Genomic DNA, 15,982 nt, shown 5'->3' on the forward strand with positions numbered 1-15,982 from the left:
CTCTTTCCCGCAAATACATTGTGGCCATTGTATCAATGAAATCTTCATCATGAGATGCCACAGGCGGAGGTCTGGCTTCAGACGCCCCGATGTGTGGACGCCTTTTCATGTTCATTTGCTTTGTTAAAACTGCTTTGTAACTGTTCCATATCTGCTAAATGAATTGATTCCAGACGATCAGGAATGACATTGAGATCTTTCTTCAGTATTTTTTTCTGTGTCCCCGAGATAATGCGGGGTGACAGGACAATAACATCCTTATCATTCTCATCTAACGCACATTGATTCACCCTCTGTGACGGCTGGGGGATCTCCGAGAGGTATTCATGTTTGCTCCTCCGTTTTCTTGTCTGTTCTATCAGTCCTTTCATACACATTTGAGCTTCCTTCAGGGCTGGAAGAGTTAAAGCTTGAGATTTCAGAGTCCGTGTAACGCTCTTCTGTGTCGGACGGTGAGAAGGTAACTCGGTTGGATTTCTTATAATTTTCTGCTTGTTCTTTAAGATGGATTTTCTATTTCTCATTGCTGGGTTGTTCTTCCAGCTGTAACTTGTGTTGGATTCCTGATCTTCGATCTGATTTCCTTTTTTTCACTTCTATGATAGAATCTTCCATCGCTTTTAAACTTTCTTTCAATATTGAAAAACAAACGTGAATTCTGTGATTACTCAGGGGCCACCAGCTTTACTGTAGGACAATACATCAACGGTGACAGCATTAATGTTATGTATATCATCGAATGTATCAGCTTACAATATATGGGATGTACAGGAAGGAAACCTAAAGTACACATCAGGAACATATGAGATCTATTAAAAATAATGACGAGTTCAGGTGCGGCGAGACACTTCATGGAGGATCATAATCAGAATAGAGATACACTGACTTGCTATGGCATTGAAATAGTTAAGCGAGACAAAAGATTAACCCCTTCCCACTCCATGACGTATCGGTACGTCATAGAGCCGCGGGGTATGTAGGAAGAGAGGTTGTATGGCAACCTCTCTTCATACAGTGCGGGCGTCAGCTGTTTATAACAGCTGACACCCGTGGACAATGGCCGCGGGTGTCAGCTGTCAATTCTGACAATGTCAATTCTGACAGCGGCATTTAAATCCCTCGAACGATGTTCGGGGGTCCCGCACGGACCCCCCCCCCACGGTGAGATCGGGGGAGCCGTGCAGGTGTCATGGCAGCCAGGGGCCTAATGAAAGGCCCCAGGGCTGCCTTACCAGACTGCCTATCAAGCCATCCCCGTGGGGTGGCTTGATAGACTGCCTGTGAAAAAGCAGTATGACGTAATGCTATAGCATTACGTCATACTGCAGGAGCGATCAGGGGGACTTCAAAGTAAAGTAAAAAAAAAAATCAATAAAGTTTTTTTAATTGTAAAAAAAAAAAGTTATAAAAGTTTAAATCACCCCCCCTTTTGCCATATCTATTATTAAAAAAATCCAAATCATACAATAAAAATATATTTTTGGTATCGCTGCGTCCGTAAAAGTCCGAACTATCAAAGTAGTGCATTATTTTTCCAGCACGGTGAACGTCGTCTGAAAAATAAAATAAAGAAAGCCAGAAATGCACTTTTTTAGTTACCCTGTCTCCCAGAAAAAACGCATTAAAAAGCGATTTAAAAGTCGTATGCATTCCAAATTGGTACTATCGGAAACTACAGAACATCCCGCAAAAAGTGAGTCCTTGCTAAACTACATCGATGGAAAAATAAAGTTATTGCGCGCATAAAATGACCGCAGAAAATAATTTAAAAAAATTAAATCTTTGAAAAAAAAATTAGTACAGTAAGAAAAAACCTATACAAGTTTGGTATCGTATCATGTCGCTTTTGTTGCCATTTTTGCGCCGTAGAAACAGGATGCACTAAAAGATGGCAAAATGTAATTTTTTTTTTCATTTTACTCCACTTAGACTTTTTAAAAAGTTTTTCAGTACATTATATGGTACTCGTCCCACAAAAAACAAGCCCTCAAACAGCAACGTCGATGGATAAATAAAGGAGTTACGATTTTTTTAAAGGGGGAGGAAAAAACGAAAATGGAAAAAGAAAAATGGCCGCGTCATTAAGAGGTTAAAGGTAGATCACAATACATTATCAAAGAGAGAAGCATTTTGGATGCTGAAATTGGGTACGAGACATCCCAATGGTCTCCACTTCAGGTCAGACCTGTTATGCATGTATTAAATAGTGGATCTATAAAGAGCCCCCCCCCCCCCCCCATTACATTATTTAGTCTGTTGTATGATATGTGTAAATAAAATGTTGTCATTAGGTTCATATTTCATTAGTTATCACTGGATGGATATGGGACATTGCCATTTATAATATATTGCATATCTTCTCTCAGGGAGATTTCACTATTAAATTTCATTATGGAGATTTCGATATTTTATTTTTTGTATACAAAATGTTTCGTTTATTGCCAATATAGAAATATCTAAATCGGGAAAGAAGAGAGAGAAAAGAAGAAAAGAAATTAGGAAGGAGGACAAAGGGTTAAACTGATAATCTGAACACAACATCAAGAAATAATGTTATAGCATATGTATTAATGAATATATATTGATTATTACGCTATATGGATTATGCTACATCATACTATATCATATTATACTATATGCAGAATTCGCTTAGAACATGCCGTATGCCGTACTAAGATCTGGGTTTAAGTTCATGTAGAATTGAGTAAGTCAGCTGTTTTGTATTGTTTTTAATTGTTTTTAATTATTCAAATATTTAAGGGAGTGACGTAACCCCCATAATCAGGCGATCAAGACTCCTTACGGAGTGGAAACGCCTCCGGTGTAGACGGCTGACTGGTTTTATGTAGCACTTCATTCAATAAAGGCTTGTGGACACCATCTCTGTGAAGACAGCATTTTTCTGCATCTACTTACCTGTGTACCGCAATTGGACGGAGCGGGTGAAGCAGTCTGAAAGAGATCCCAAGCCGATGCATAATCTTTCCAAAGGAGGAGACACCTAGGCAGTGGGTGAGCAAAAACCTTTCTAATACATATCGTATGTCCAATTCCATTGTGTGCGTCACTGTCTGTTGAGCTGCTGTATCTAATCCTAGATCCATGCTGAGGAAAGCTCAAATCACCCCCTGGTTGGTCCAACGTCTCCAGCACTCTACAATGCCCCCATACACACACTCGCTGCCATCACCAGCAGGTCACTAGTAATCTGGAACCCAGACTATGAATTATGATACAATTTTGGAAGTTATGGTTCATTTTAAAAAGGACAAGGCTTGACTAATAAATTGCAGACTTATTCTAAAGCAGACTAGCAGTCTCTGGGGTCATTCAGGGAAGGGTGGGGTACTCTGATCAGAAATATGCCGGGCAGATATTGCCGGTCATGATTTTATCTATTCAGCAATACCAAGCATGACACATAAATTATAACCAGGAACACAGATACGCCGTTTGGGGGTGATCATGGGCCCGAACCTCAATGTGTGTAGATGCATTTCGTTCAGCTGGCCTGCCCAATTTGAAAAATTCATATTAGGCTAGTTTCTTCACATGACTAATAGCCTTTATTAAGATATTTTCCCTCAATGAAAATTTTGGCGCCAGGATTTCTCTGGGAACCATCCGAGGTGTCGCACCTCCTTGGAAGGGGGGTAATTAGCATCCTCCTTTCACTGACTAAGCTTATTGCCATCGTGATCAAACACTTCCTGAGGCCACATGATCATCAAATCAGTTGTGAGGGAGAGGAGAGGGGAGAAATGAGAGGGGAGAGACAAGAGGAGGGGTCAGTTCAGCTTTCCTAGTGTCCTGAACGGCAGCTGGTTGATACTGCATCAATCCTTATACCACACATCTAGAATTGGCTGGAATTGGGTTGCAGTGTTGGGGAGGGCTGCACTACCTACTTAATTTAAGACACATGACATGGCTACTGAATACTTTTATTTAGAGTTGAGCGAAGATACTCTGCCGAGCTTGATGCTCGTTCAAGTATTAGCATACTCGATGGTGCTCGGTACTCGAACTACCATCAAGCCATGTTCGACCCTCCCCCAGTTTTTGGCTCCTCCCCGCTGTGATGTGCCTTTTTGGCCCCTTCCCGCCACGACGCAGAGAGAGAGAGACAACCAACCAAACAACCGGCGTCCCACATACAAAAATGCTCAAGTCCCCCATTGTAGTCAATGGGGTTCGTTACCCGAGTAGAGCTCTCGAATTTTACGAAAAGCTCGACTCGAATAACGTGGACCCGAGCATTTAGGTGCTCGCTCATCTCTACTTTTATTGTATTTTTACATCATATATGTTGGTTTATTATTAGAGATGAGCGAGCACCAAAATGCTCAGGTGCTCGTTACTCGAAACGAACTTCCCGCGATGCTCGAGGGTTCGTTTCGAATAATGAACCCCATTGAAGTCAATGGGCGACCCGAGCATTTTTGTATTTCGCCGATGCTCGCTAAGGTTTTCATGTGTGAAAATCTGGGCAATTCAAGAAAGTGATGGGAACGACACAGCAACGGATAGGGCAGGCGAGGGGCTACGTGTTGGGCTGCATCTCAAGTTCACAGGTCCTACTATTAAGCCACAATACCGGCAAGAGTGCCCCCCCCCCTCCCAACAACTTTTACTTCTGAAAAGCCCTCATTAGCATGGCATACCTTTGCTAAGCACCACACTACCTACAACAAAGCACAATCACTGCCTGGATGACACTCCGCTGCCACTTCTCCTGGGTTACATGCTGACCAACCGCCCCCCCTCTCCCCCCCACAGCGCACACCAAACTGTCCCTGCGCAGCCTTCAGCTGCCCTCATGCCACACCACCCTCATGTCTATTTAGAAGTGCGTCTGCCATGAGGAGGAACCGCAGGCACACACTGCAGAGGGTTGGCACGGCTAGGCAGCGACCCTCTTTAAACGAGGCGGGGCGATAGCCCACAATGCTATACAGAAGCAATGAGAAATAGAATCCTGTGCCACCGCCATCAGGAGCTGCACACGTGGGCATAGCAATGGGGAACCTATGTGCCACACACTATTCATTCTGTCAAGGTGTCTCTGCATGCCCCAGTCAGACCGGGCTTTTTAATTCATAGACACAGGCAGGTACAACTCCCTATTGTGAAGTCCCTGTCGACCGACAGCATGGGTGGGTGCCAGGAAGCCACCGGCGGTACACAGAAATATCCCATTGCATTGCCCAACACAGCTGAGGTAGGAATGTCGTGCTTAATGCAGGTGGGCTTCGGCCCACACTGCATGCCCCAGTCAGACTGGGGTTCTTTACAAGTGGAAACAGATGCATTTATAATTCCCTGTGGACCCACAGCATGGGTGGGTGCCAGGAAGCCACCGGCGATACACAGAAATATCCCATTGCATTGCCCAACACAGCTGAGGTAGTAATGTCGTGCGTAATACAGGTGGGCTTCGGCCCACACTGCATGCCCCAGTCAGACTGGGGTTCTTTACAAGTGGAAACAGATTAATTTATAATTCCCTGTGGACCCACAGCATGGGTGGGTGCCAGGAAGCCACCGGCGGTACATAGAAATATCCCATTGCATTGCCCAACACAGCTGAGGTAGTAATGTCGTGCTTAATGCAGGTGGGCTTCGGCCCACACTGCATGCCCCAGTCAGACTGGGCTTCTTTACAAGTGGACACATGTAGGTTAAACTCCGTGTGCACCTACAGCATGGGTGGCTCCCTGGAACCCACCGGCGATACACAGAAATATCCCATTGCATTGCCCAACACAGCTGAGGTAGTAATGTCGTGCGTAATACAGGTGGGCTTCGGCCCACACTGCATGCCCCAGTCAGACTGGGGTTCTTTACAAGTGGAAACAGATGAATTTATAATTCCCTGTGGACCCACAGCATAGGTGGGTGCCAGGAAGCCACCGGCGGTACATAAATATATCCCATTGCATTGCCCAACACAGCGGATGTAACGTCAGCTGTAATGCAGGTGGGCTAAAAATTAATTTGATTACACTGTAGGCGAGGGCCCACAAAAATTGGTGTATCAACAGTACTAATGTACATCCCAAAAATTGGCCATGGCCAGCCAAGAGGGCAGGTGAAACCCATTAATCGCTTTGGTTAATGTGGCTTAAGTGGTAACTAGGCCTGGAGGCAGCCCAGTTTAACGAAAAATTGGTTCAAGTTAAAGTTTCAACGCTTTTAAGAGCATTGAAACGTATAAAAATTTTTAAGAACAATTATATGAGTGAGCCTTGTGGCCCTAAGAAAAATTGCCCGTTCAGCGTGATTACGTGAGGTTTCAGGAGGAGGAGCAGCAGGAGGAGGAGGAGGAATATTAGACACAGATTGATGAAGCAGAAATGTCCCCGTTTTGGATGGTGAGAGAGAACGTAGCTTCCATCCACGGGTGCAGCCTACGTATTGCTTACGTATCGCTGCTGTCCGCTGGTGGAGAAGAGAAGTCTGGGGAAATCCAGGCTTTGTTCATCTTGATGAGTGTTAGCCTGTCGGCACTGTCGGTTGACAGGCGGGTACGCTTATCTGTGATGATTCCCCCAGCCGCACTAAACACCCTCTCCGACAAGACGCTAGCCGCAGGACAAGCAAGCACCTCCAGGGCATACAGCGCTAGTTCAGGCCACGTGTCCAGCTTCGACACCCTGTAGTTGTAGGTGGCAGAGGCGTCACGGAGGACGGTCGTGCGATCGGCTACGTACTCCCTCACCATCCTTTTACAGTGCTCCCGCCGACTCAGCCTTGACTGGGGAGCGGTGACACAGTCTTGGTGGGGAGCCATAAAGCTGTCCAGGCCCTTAAAGACTGTTGCACTGCCTGGGATGTACATGCTGCTCGATCTCCGCACCTCCCCTGCTACCTTGCCCTCGGTACTGCGCCTTCTGCCACTAGCGCTGTCGGATGGGAATTTTACCATCAGCTTGTCCGCAAGGGTCCTGTGGTATAGCAACACTCTCGAACCCCTTTCCTCTTCGGGAATGAGAGTGGGCAGGTTCTCCTTATACCGTGGATCGAGCAGTGTGTACACCCAGTAATCCGTTGTGGCCAGAATGCGTGCAACGCGAGGGTCACGAGAAAGGCATCCTAACATGAAGTCAGCCATGTGTGCCAGGGTATCTGTACGCAACACATGGCTGTCTTCACTAGGAAGATCACTTTCAGGATCCTCCTCCTCCTCCTCCTCCTCCTCCTCCTCCTCAGGCCATACACGCTGAAAGGATGACAGGCAAACAGCATGTGTACCGTCAGCAGCGGGCCAAGCTGTCTCTTCCCCCTCCTCCTCATCCTCCTCATGCTCCTCCTCCTCCTCCTCCTCCTGTACGCGCTGAGAAATAGACAGGAGGGTGCTCTGAATATCCAGCGGCATACTGTCTTCCCCCGCCCCCGTTTCCGAGCGCAAAGCAGCTGCCTTTATGCTTTGCAGGGAATTTCTCAAGATGCATAGCAGAGGAATGGTGACGCTAATGATTGCAGCATCGCCGCTCACCACCTGGGTAGACTGCTCAAAATTTCCAAGGACCTGGCAGATGTCTGCCAACCAGGCCCACTCTTCAGAAAAGAATTGAGGAGGCTGACTCCCACTGCGCCGCCCATGTTGGAGTTGGTATTCCACTATAGCTCTACGCTGTTCATAGAGCCTGGCCAACATGTGGAGCGTAGAGTTCCACCGTGTGGGCACGTCGCACAGCAGTCGGTGCACTGGCAGCTTAAAGCGATGTTGCAGGGTGCGCAGGGTGGCAGCGTCCGTGTGGGACTTGCGGAAATGTGCGCAGAGCCTTTATGAGCAGGTCTGACAAGCGTGGGTAGCTTTTCAGAAAGCGCTGAACCACCAAATTAAAGACATGGGCCAGGCATGGCACGTGCGTGAGGCTGCCGAGCTGCAGAGCCGCCACCAGGTTACAGCCGTTGTCACACACGACCATGCCGGGTTGGAGGCTCAGCGGCGCAAGCCAGCGGTCGGTCTGCTCTGTCAGACCCTGCAGCAGTTCGTGGGCCGTGTGCCTCTTATCTCCTAAGCTGAGTAGTTTCAGCACGGCCTGCTGACGCTTGCCCACCGCTGTGCTGCCACACCGCGCGACACCGACTGCTGGCGACGTGCTGCTGCTGACACATCTTGATTGCGAGACAGAGGTTGCGGAGGAGGAGGAGGAGGGTGCTTTAGTGGAGGAAGCATACACCTCCGCAGATACCACCACCGAGCTGGGGCCCGCAATTCTGGGGGTGGGTAGGGCGTGAGCGGTCCCAGGCTCTGACTCTGTCCCAGCCTCCACTAAATTCACCCAATGTGCCGTCAGGGAGATGTAGTGGCCCTGCCCGCCTGTGCTTGTCCACGTGTCCGTTGTTAAGTGGACCTTGGCAGTAACCGCGTTGGTGAGTGCGCGTACAATGTTGCGGGTGACGTGGTCGTGCAGGGCTGGGACGGCACATCGGGAAAAGTAGTGGCGACTGGGAACTGAGTAGCGCGGGGCCGCCGCCTCCATCATACTTTTGAAGGACTCCGTTTCCACAACCCTATACGGCAGCATCTCAAGGCAGATAAATTTTGCTATGTGGACGGTTAACGCTTGAGCGTGCGGGTGCGTGGCGGAGTACTTGCGCTTGCGCTCCAACAGTTGCACTAGTGACGGCTGGACGGTGCGCTGAACTACACTGGTGGATGGGGCCGAGGACAGCGGAGGTGAGGGTGTGGGTGCAGGCCATGAGGCGGTAGTGCCTGTGTCCTGAGAGGGGGGTTGCATCTCAGTGGCAGGTTGGGGCACAGGGGGAGAGGCAGGGGTGCAAACCGGAGGCGGTGAACGGCCTTCGTCCCACCTTGTGGGGTGCTTGGCCATCATATGTCTGTGCATGCTGGTGGTGGTGAGGCTGTTGGTGGTGGCTCCCCGGCTGATCTTGGCGCGACAAAGGTTGCACACCACTGTTCGTCGGTCGTCAGGCGTCTCTGTGAAAAACTGCCAGACCTTAGAGCACCTCGGCCTCTGCAGGGTGGCATGGCGCGAGGGTGCGCTTTGGGAAACAGTTGGTGGATTATTCGGTCTGGCCCTGCCTCTACCCCTGGAAACCGCACTGCCTCTTGCAACCTGCCCTGCTGCTGCCCTTGCCTCCCCCTCTGAAGACCTGTCCTGAGTAGGCGTTGCAAACCAGGTGGGGTCAGTCACCTCATCGTCCTGCTGCTCTTCCTCAGAATCCTCTGTGCGCTCCTCCCTCGCACTTACTGCCCTCACTACTACCTGACTGCAAGACAACTGTGTCTCATCGTCATCGTCCTCCTCACCCACAGAAAGTTCTTGAGACAGTTGGCGGAAGTCCCCAGCCTCATCCCCCGGACCCCGGGAACTTTGCAATGGTTGGGCATCAGTGACGATAAACTCCTCTGGTGGGAGAGGAACCACTGCTGCCCAATCTGAGCAGGGGCCCGAGAACAGTTCCTGGGAGTCTTCACGCAGCTGAGCAGGTGTCATTGGAGTGGAGTGAGGAGGCTGGGAGGAAGGAGGAGCAGCAGACAGAGGATTCTGATTTGCAGCAGTGGACGGCGCAGAACTGTGGGTGGACGATAGGTTGCTCGAAGCACTTTCTGCCATCCAGGACAGGACCTGCTCACACTGCTCATTTTCTAATAACGGTCTCCCGCGTGGACCCATGAATTGTGCGATGACTGTCGGGACGCCAGAAACGTGCCTCTCTACTAATCGCGTAGCAGACGGCTGCGATACACCTAGAACAGGAGTTCGGCCTGTGCCCACACCCTGACTTGGCCCTCCGCGTCCTCGGCCGCGTCCACGTCCTCTAGGCCTACCCCTACCCCTCAGCATGCTGTATTACCAGTGATTTGATTTCACAGGCAGGAAATAAATTGGCGCAAGACTGCAGGCCAAATATAATTTTTTCCCTTTTTTAAAAAGGAAAGGCCCCACTGCCTCTAGTGAATGAATAATCTAAGTTTAATAACTGTGGTGTGGCCCTGCAAATGTGTCACAGAACTTGAGGGTAGCAGAGTTATTAACTCTGGCAGAGCAGGTATTTATTTCCCAGTCAGGAAAGAAAATGGCGAAGCCTACAGTAAACCGTAGCTGGGTGCGTCTGATTTTTTAACGTTGTACACGCTGCACACACGTACCCACAGGCCTTAGGACGGACAGAGGCAGGACAAATAGAATTTTTTTCCCTTTTTTTACACCAAAAGGCCCCACTGCGTATATTCAATGAACATGAGAAGTTTAATAACTGTGGTGTGGCCCTGCAAATGTGTCACTCACAGAACTTAACTGTAGCAGAGTTATTATAACTCTGGCAGAGCAGGTATTTATTTCCAAGTCAGGAAAGAAAATGGCGAAGCCTGCAGTAAACCGTAGCTGGGTGCGTCTGATTTTTTAACGTTGTACCCACAGCCCTTAGGACGGACAGAGGCAGGACAAATAGAGTTTTTTCCCCTTTTTTTACAAGCAAAGGCCCCACTGCGTATATTCAATGAATAATAACTGTGTTGTGGCCCTGCCTACACAATTCTTTCCCTGTAGTATCAATGGAGGGTGCAATGCTCTGAGGGATTTTGAGGGAAAAAAAAATATGAAGCACAGCTAACAGCAGCCAGCACAGTACTGCACACGGTTAAATATGGCCCTAGAAAGGACCGTTGAGGTTCTTGAAGGCTACACTCACTCCTAACACTCTCCCTGCCTATGCAACACTTCTGTCCCTAATGCCAGGTGCAACGCTCTGCAGAGCCGATTTTGAGAAGAAAAAAAAATATAGCCACTGCTAACAGCAGCCAACACACAGGTACTAATGGCCCTAATAAGGACCTTTGGGGTTCTTGAAGCCTACACTAACTGCTAAAACTCTCCCTACAGCAGCTCCGGTCCCAGCAGCACTGTCCCTCAGCTAATTCACAAGGCATCTGAGGCGAGCCGCGGGAGGGGCCGACTTTTATACTCGGGTGACATCTGATCTTCCCAGCCACTCACAGCAGGGGGGTGGTATAGGGCTGGAACAACACAGGAGGAAGTTGTAATGCCTTCCCTGTTTTTCAATTGGCCAGAAAAGCGCGCTAACGTCTCAGGGAAGAAAGTGAAAGTAACCCGAACATCGCGTGGTGTTCGTTACGAGTAACGAGCATCCCGAACACCCTAATATTCGCCCGAGCATCGAGCTCGGACGAGTACGTTCGCTCATCTCTATTTATTATCAACTATATTGTACTTTTATTTTGTTTAAATTATGTCTTTTCTATCAGGATAGCGTCTGCTGACCTGCGGGACGAGCTGGACTGCTCCATCTGCCTGAGCCTCTATACAGATCCCGTATCCCTGAGATGTGGACACAACTTCTGCCGCTCGTATTGTGAGGGCGCTGGATGCACAGGAGGCAGCTGGAGTGTATTCCTGTCCGGACTGCAGAGACGAATCCCCGCAGCGTCCGGCCCTGGAGAAGAACAGGAAGCTGGCGAATATAGTGGAGCGTTTCTTATCTAGTCAGCCTGATATGGAGAGCAGAATCTTCTGTACTTACTGTATAAAGTCTCCAGTCCCGGCTGTGAGGACATGTCTGCACTGTGAGACCTCTCTATGTGACGACAACCTCGCAGCCCACAACAAGACGGCGGATCATATATTACCTGATCCCACCAACTCCTTTGGGAACAAGAAGTGCTCCATCCACAAGAAGGTTCTAGAGTATTACTGCCCGCAGGACGCAGCTTGTCTATGTGTGACTTGTCTGGTCGGCAAGCATCGGGGCCACCAGGTGGAGCTTCTAGATGAGGCTTCTGAGAAGAAGTAGGAGAAACTGAGGAAGTATCTGGGGGAACTAAACCCTCAAAAAGCAGAACTTCAGACAAGAGTCCAGAATCTGCAGGGTCATAAGAAGAATATCTAGGAGAAAGCCTCCAAGAAGAGGAAGAACATCAGGAAGTTGTTTATGGAGATGAAGGAGCAACTGGAAATGGCAGAAAGGAAAGTGCAGAGCGAGATCTCCAGACAAGAGGATGAGATTGTGTCACAGATATCTCATCTGATCAAGGAGCTGGAAAAAGAGGAGAAGGAGCTGTCTGAGAAGATGCATCACATGGAGCAGATGTGTCATGTCACCGACCCAATAAGACTCTTACAGGAAAGGGACATTACAGTAAGTACTAATGGAGATGATGAGAACACGGGGGGAGGTGGTGAAAATACCCATTCTGATGATAATCGGCATACAGGACTGGTCTCAGGACAAGCTGATGTCCCCGTGTCTGATACCAAAATACAGGATAACGGGACTGACCCAACAACTGTCCTACAAGAATTAGACCAAGGAGCAGCCGGTAGGGATAAGGGCGCCCACCCACTGGCGTTTTTTTACCTGCGTTTTGCGTTTTGCGTTTTTCCTGCACAGGCATAGAGATAACATGTGTTCCTGTCCACTGGCGTTTTTTTTGCGTTGCGTTTGCGTTTTTAACATAGGAACTGTCAGTTGCATATGTGTCCTTATTTTTCTCATGAATGTCAATGGAAATTAACGGAAAAGCCGCGAAAACGCCGCAAAAAACGCGCGGAAAAATCGCGGAAAACGCTGCGTTTTTTTCCCGCGGAAAACGCAAACGCCAGTGGGTGGGCGCCCTAAGAGTGCGGCTGCCGAGAAAGAAGCTCCAGTCCATGAGGCTACTAAGAAGGAAAAGGAAGAGGAGAAACCGAGGAAAGAGCTGGATGAGGATCTGATCTCACTGACCTTACACCGATCTATGCGGGATATTGTCCCCAGTGTCACATCAGGGCTCGGGTTCCAGGTTCCAGACATCTTGCTGGATGAGGACACTGCATGTATAGGAGTGGAGTTATCAGATGATCTAAAGACAGCAGCATGTTCAGAGGAAGAACAGCAAAGACCAGAATCACCAAGAAGGTTTCTGAGTCACCCCCAGGTGTTAAGCCGATGTGGCCTCTCTTCAGGGAGACATTATTGGGAGGTGGCATGGAACCAGGTCGGAGTATATAGCATCGGGGTGTCCTATCCCAGTATAGAGAGGGAAGGAGCGCAGTCTGGTATTGGAGATAATGATAAATCTTGGTGTTTGGATCTGAATGATGAATATTGCAGGGCATATCACAACTCTGTGGTATTACATCGTTCTGTAAGGCCAACATGTCCAACATTTGGAGTCTTCTTAGACTATGCGGCTGGGCGTCTGTCCTTCTATGAGCTGTGTGACCCCATCAGACACTTACACACCTTCACCGCCTCCTTCACTGAACCCCTACATGTCGCCTTCTATGTGCACGATGGAGCCTCTGTTACAATAACCAGCTGAGACCGGTGTAGTCCCCATAATTACACTGTTATTTCCTGTAGCATAGATATTGGTCAGACCCCGGCCCGTATTTACCACTAGGAATGTTATTGTCCTGAGACTAACCATCGTTGGTCCCATCTGATCTAGTGATGGTATATAGCTACTGTAGGATCACTTTCCCGCCTGCTGGATCCCCCACTGATACTGATAATAAAGGGGCTGCAGCGCTGATTTAGGGCTCTTTTACACAAAACAATCATTGTTCAAAAAATCGTTGGATCGTGTGAATCTGAATGATAATCGCTCAGTGTAAACAAGGCCAACGAATGAATGATGAATGAGAATTTATTCACTTTTCGTTCGTCCATTTTATCCAGGCATAAAGATAATCGCTCGCACGTGATTGCGTGTGAACAGCGATTGTTTAGTCGATCACATTCACTGTTGCAGTCAATGTCAACGACTGAACTGGATGCAAACACAAGTGTGAATGATATTCCTGCCTGTGTGAACGGCCATTGTTCTGTCTTATGGCTCCGTGTATACGGTCCTGAGTCTGGCGTCACACGGATGAGCGCGTTAGTGATGCCTACTTGCACAATGCGTTGTGTATTGTAATGGACAATTGTGCTAATTAGCTCAGTATGTGATACTTTGGTGTGCAGGATAATGGAGCGTGTGAAACATCCACCCATGTGAATGAGCCCCCTGATATCGCCGGGCTCTATGTACTGCATATTGCACAATACCCTAATGCCTCTGTGTGCATGAGCCCTTAGGCCGGAATCACACAGATGTAATTGGGCAGCGTTTTACGTATGCGCAATAAGCAGAGAATACAACCCGTTGGTATCATTGGGCTCATTCACATGAGGGTATTCTGCACCCACAATTTGTTTGCACAAAACAGCACATAATGAACTAATTAACTTCATTACTAGAGATGAGCGAGCACCAAAATGCTCGGGTGCTCGTTACTCGAGTCGAACTTTCAGTGATGCTCCAGAGTTCGTTTCGAGTAACAAACCCCATTGAAGTCAATGGGCGACTCGAGCATTTTTGTATTTCGCCGATGCTCGCTAAGGTTTTCATTTGTGAAAATCTGTGAAATTCAAGAAAGTGATGGGAACGACACAGAAACGAATAGGGCAGGCGAGGGGCTACATGTTGGGCTGCATCTCAAGTTCCCAGGTCCCACTATTAAGCCACAATAATGGCAAGAGTGAGACCCATCCCCCCCCCCCCCCCCCGCACTGTCAGCATAAAGATCGTTCTCCTCTGCCACAGGTGTAACAGCTGTAGCAGAGAAGAACGATGTTAGCCCATTGAATTCAATGGAGCCGGCAATACAGCCAGCTCCATTGAAAGCAATGGGCTGCCGGCGTACGCGGGATGAATTGTCGGGAAGGGCTTAAATATATAAGCCCTTCCCTGCAATTCATCCAGAAATGTGTAAAAATAAAAAATATATATATACTCACCTGGTCCCGGCAGACGGAGTTCAGCGCGGCCGGCGGCAGTCCTTCTGAACTGCTCTGAACAGCTGTGAGTAGTATTCAGCAGCCGGGGATTTAAAATCCCCGCCTGGTGAATCAGCTGCCTCTGATTGGTCACAGCCTGACCAATCAGAGGCAGCTCTCACACCCATTCATGAATGGGTGAGTGAGTGCTGCCTCTGATTGGCTCAGGGGCAGCTCTCAGCTGAATGACAGCTGAGAGCTGCCCCTGATTGGCCCTGCGCTGAATATCCCTGGCTGCTGAATACTACTCACAGCTGTTCAGAGCAGTTCAGGAGGACTGCCGCCGGCCGCACTGAACTCCGTCTGCGGGGACCAGGTGTGTATATATTATTTTTTTTATTTTTACACATTTCTGGATGAATTGCAGGGAAGGGCTTATATATTTAAGCCCTTCCCGACAATTCATCCCGTGATCGCCGGCAGCCCATTGCTTTCAATGGAGCCAGCTGTATTGCCGGCTCCATTGAATTCAATGGTCAGTGCTCGTTTAATCGAGATGAGTACCGCGTGGTGCTCGTCTCGAGTAACGAGCATCTCGAGCACCCTAATACTCGAACGAGCATCAAGTTTGGATGAGTATGCTTGCTCATCTCTATTCATTACCCATTGCAATCAGCAGGAGGATGCTGTGTTTATGGTTGTTGGGTTTTTTTTGCAACGACTTGCACACGCAAATATACAGTAAAACACATAAATGTGATTACCCCGTGTGATGGCGGCCTCAGTGCGTCTTTTCCGTTGTCAGGCGGGGCTCCTGGCCACCCTGCAGCACAAGTGTATTCATGTGGGTGAGGGGGGCACAACCGGTGGGCTGCAATGCAGCTGTGCAATGAAAACCGTGAAGGGGCCCCACTCTGTGGCCCCCACCAATCAGAGGGTGATCGCCTATCCTAACTATATGCCCCCCACCTATGAGATGGGGATAAACCTTGGAGCTGAGAGCCCCCCGATGTCTATGGCAGCTTTAGGGGGGCTTGTGTAGTGTGAATCAGCTGGCTGATATTACTACTGATCAGGGTTGGTACCGCTGCAGATGTTACAAGGTTGTGGCGGGTGAGACAGTCCGGGGCGGCCCTCCGGTGATGTCTACACGGGCCGGTGGGATATTTGGGGCCGTTCTCTGTAGTTCCTCTGTCAGATCTACAGAGCGGAGCGGAGCTCTGCCATACAGCGGTGGAGGCTG

The 15,982-nt window shown here is 48.8% G+C and overlaps 1 pseudogene; it reads left to right on the top strand.

The window, feature by feature from the left end:
* The first annotated feature begins 821 nt into the window (after nucleotides 1–821).
* Nucleotides 822–14,180, top strand: LOC136577995 (E3 ubiquitin/ISG15 ligase TRIM25-like; annotated as a pseudogene).
* The last annotated feature ends 1,802 nt before the right edge of the window (nucleotides 14,181–15,982 follow it).

The sequence above is a fragment of the Eleutherodactylus coqui genome, chromosome 8 (assembly GCF_035609145.1).
Source record: "Eleutherodactylus coqui strain aEleCoq1 chromosome 8, aEleCoq1.hap1, whole genome shotgun sequence".
NCBI lineage: Eukaryota > Metazoa > Chordata > Amphibia > Anura > Eleutherodactylidae > Eleutherodactylus > Eleutherodactylus coqui.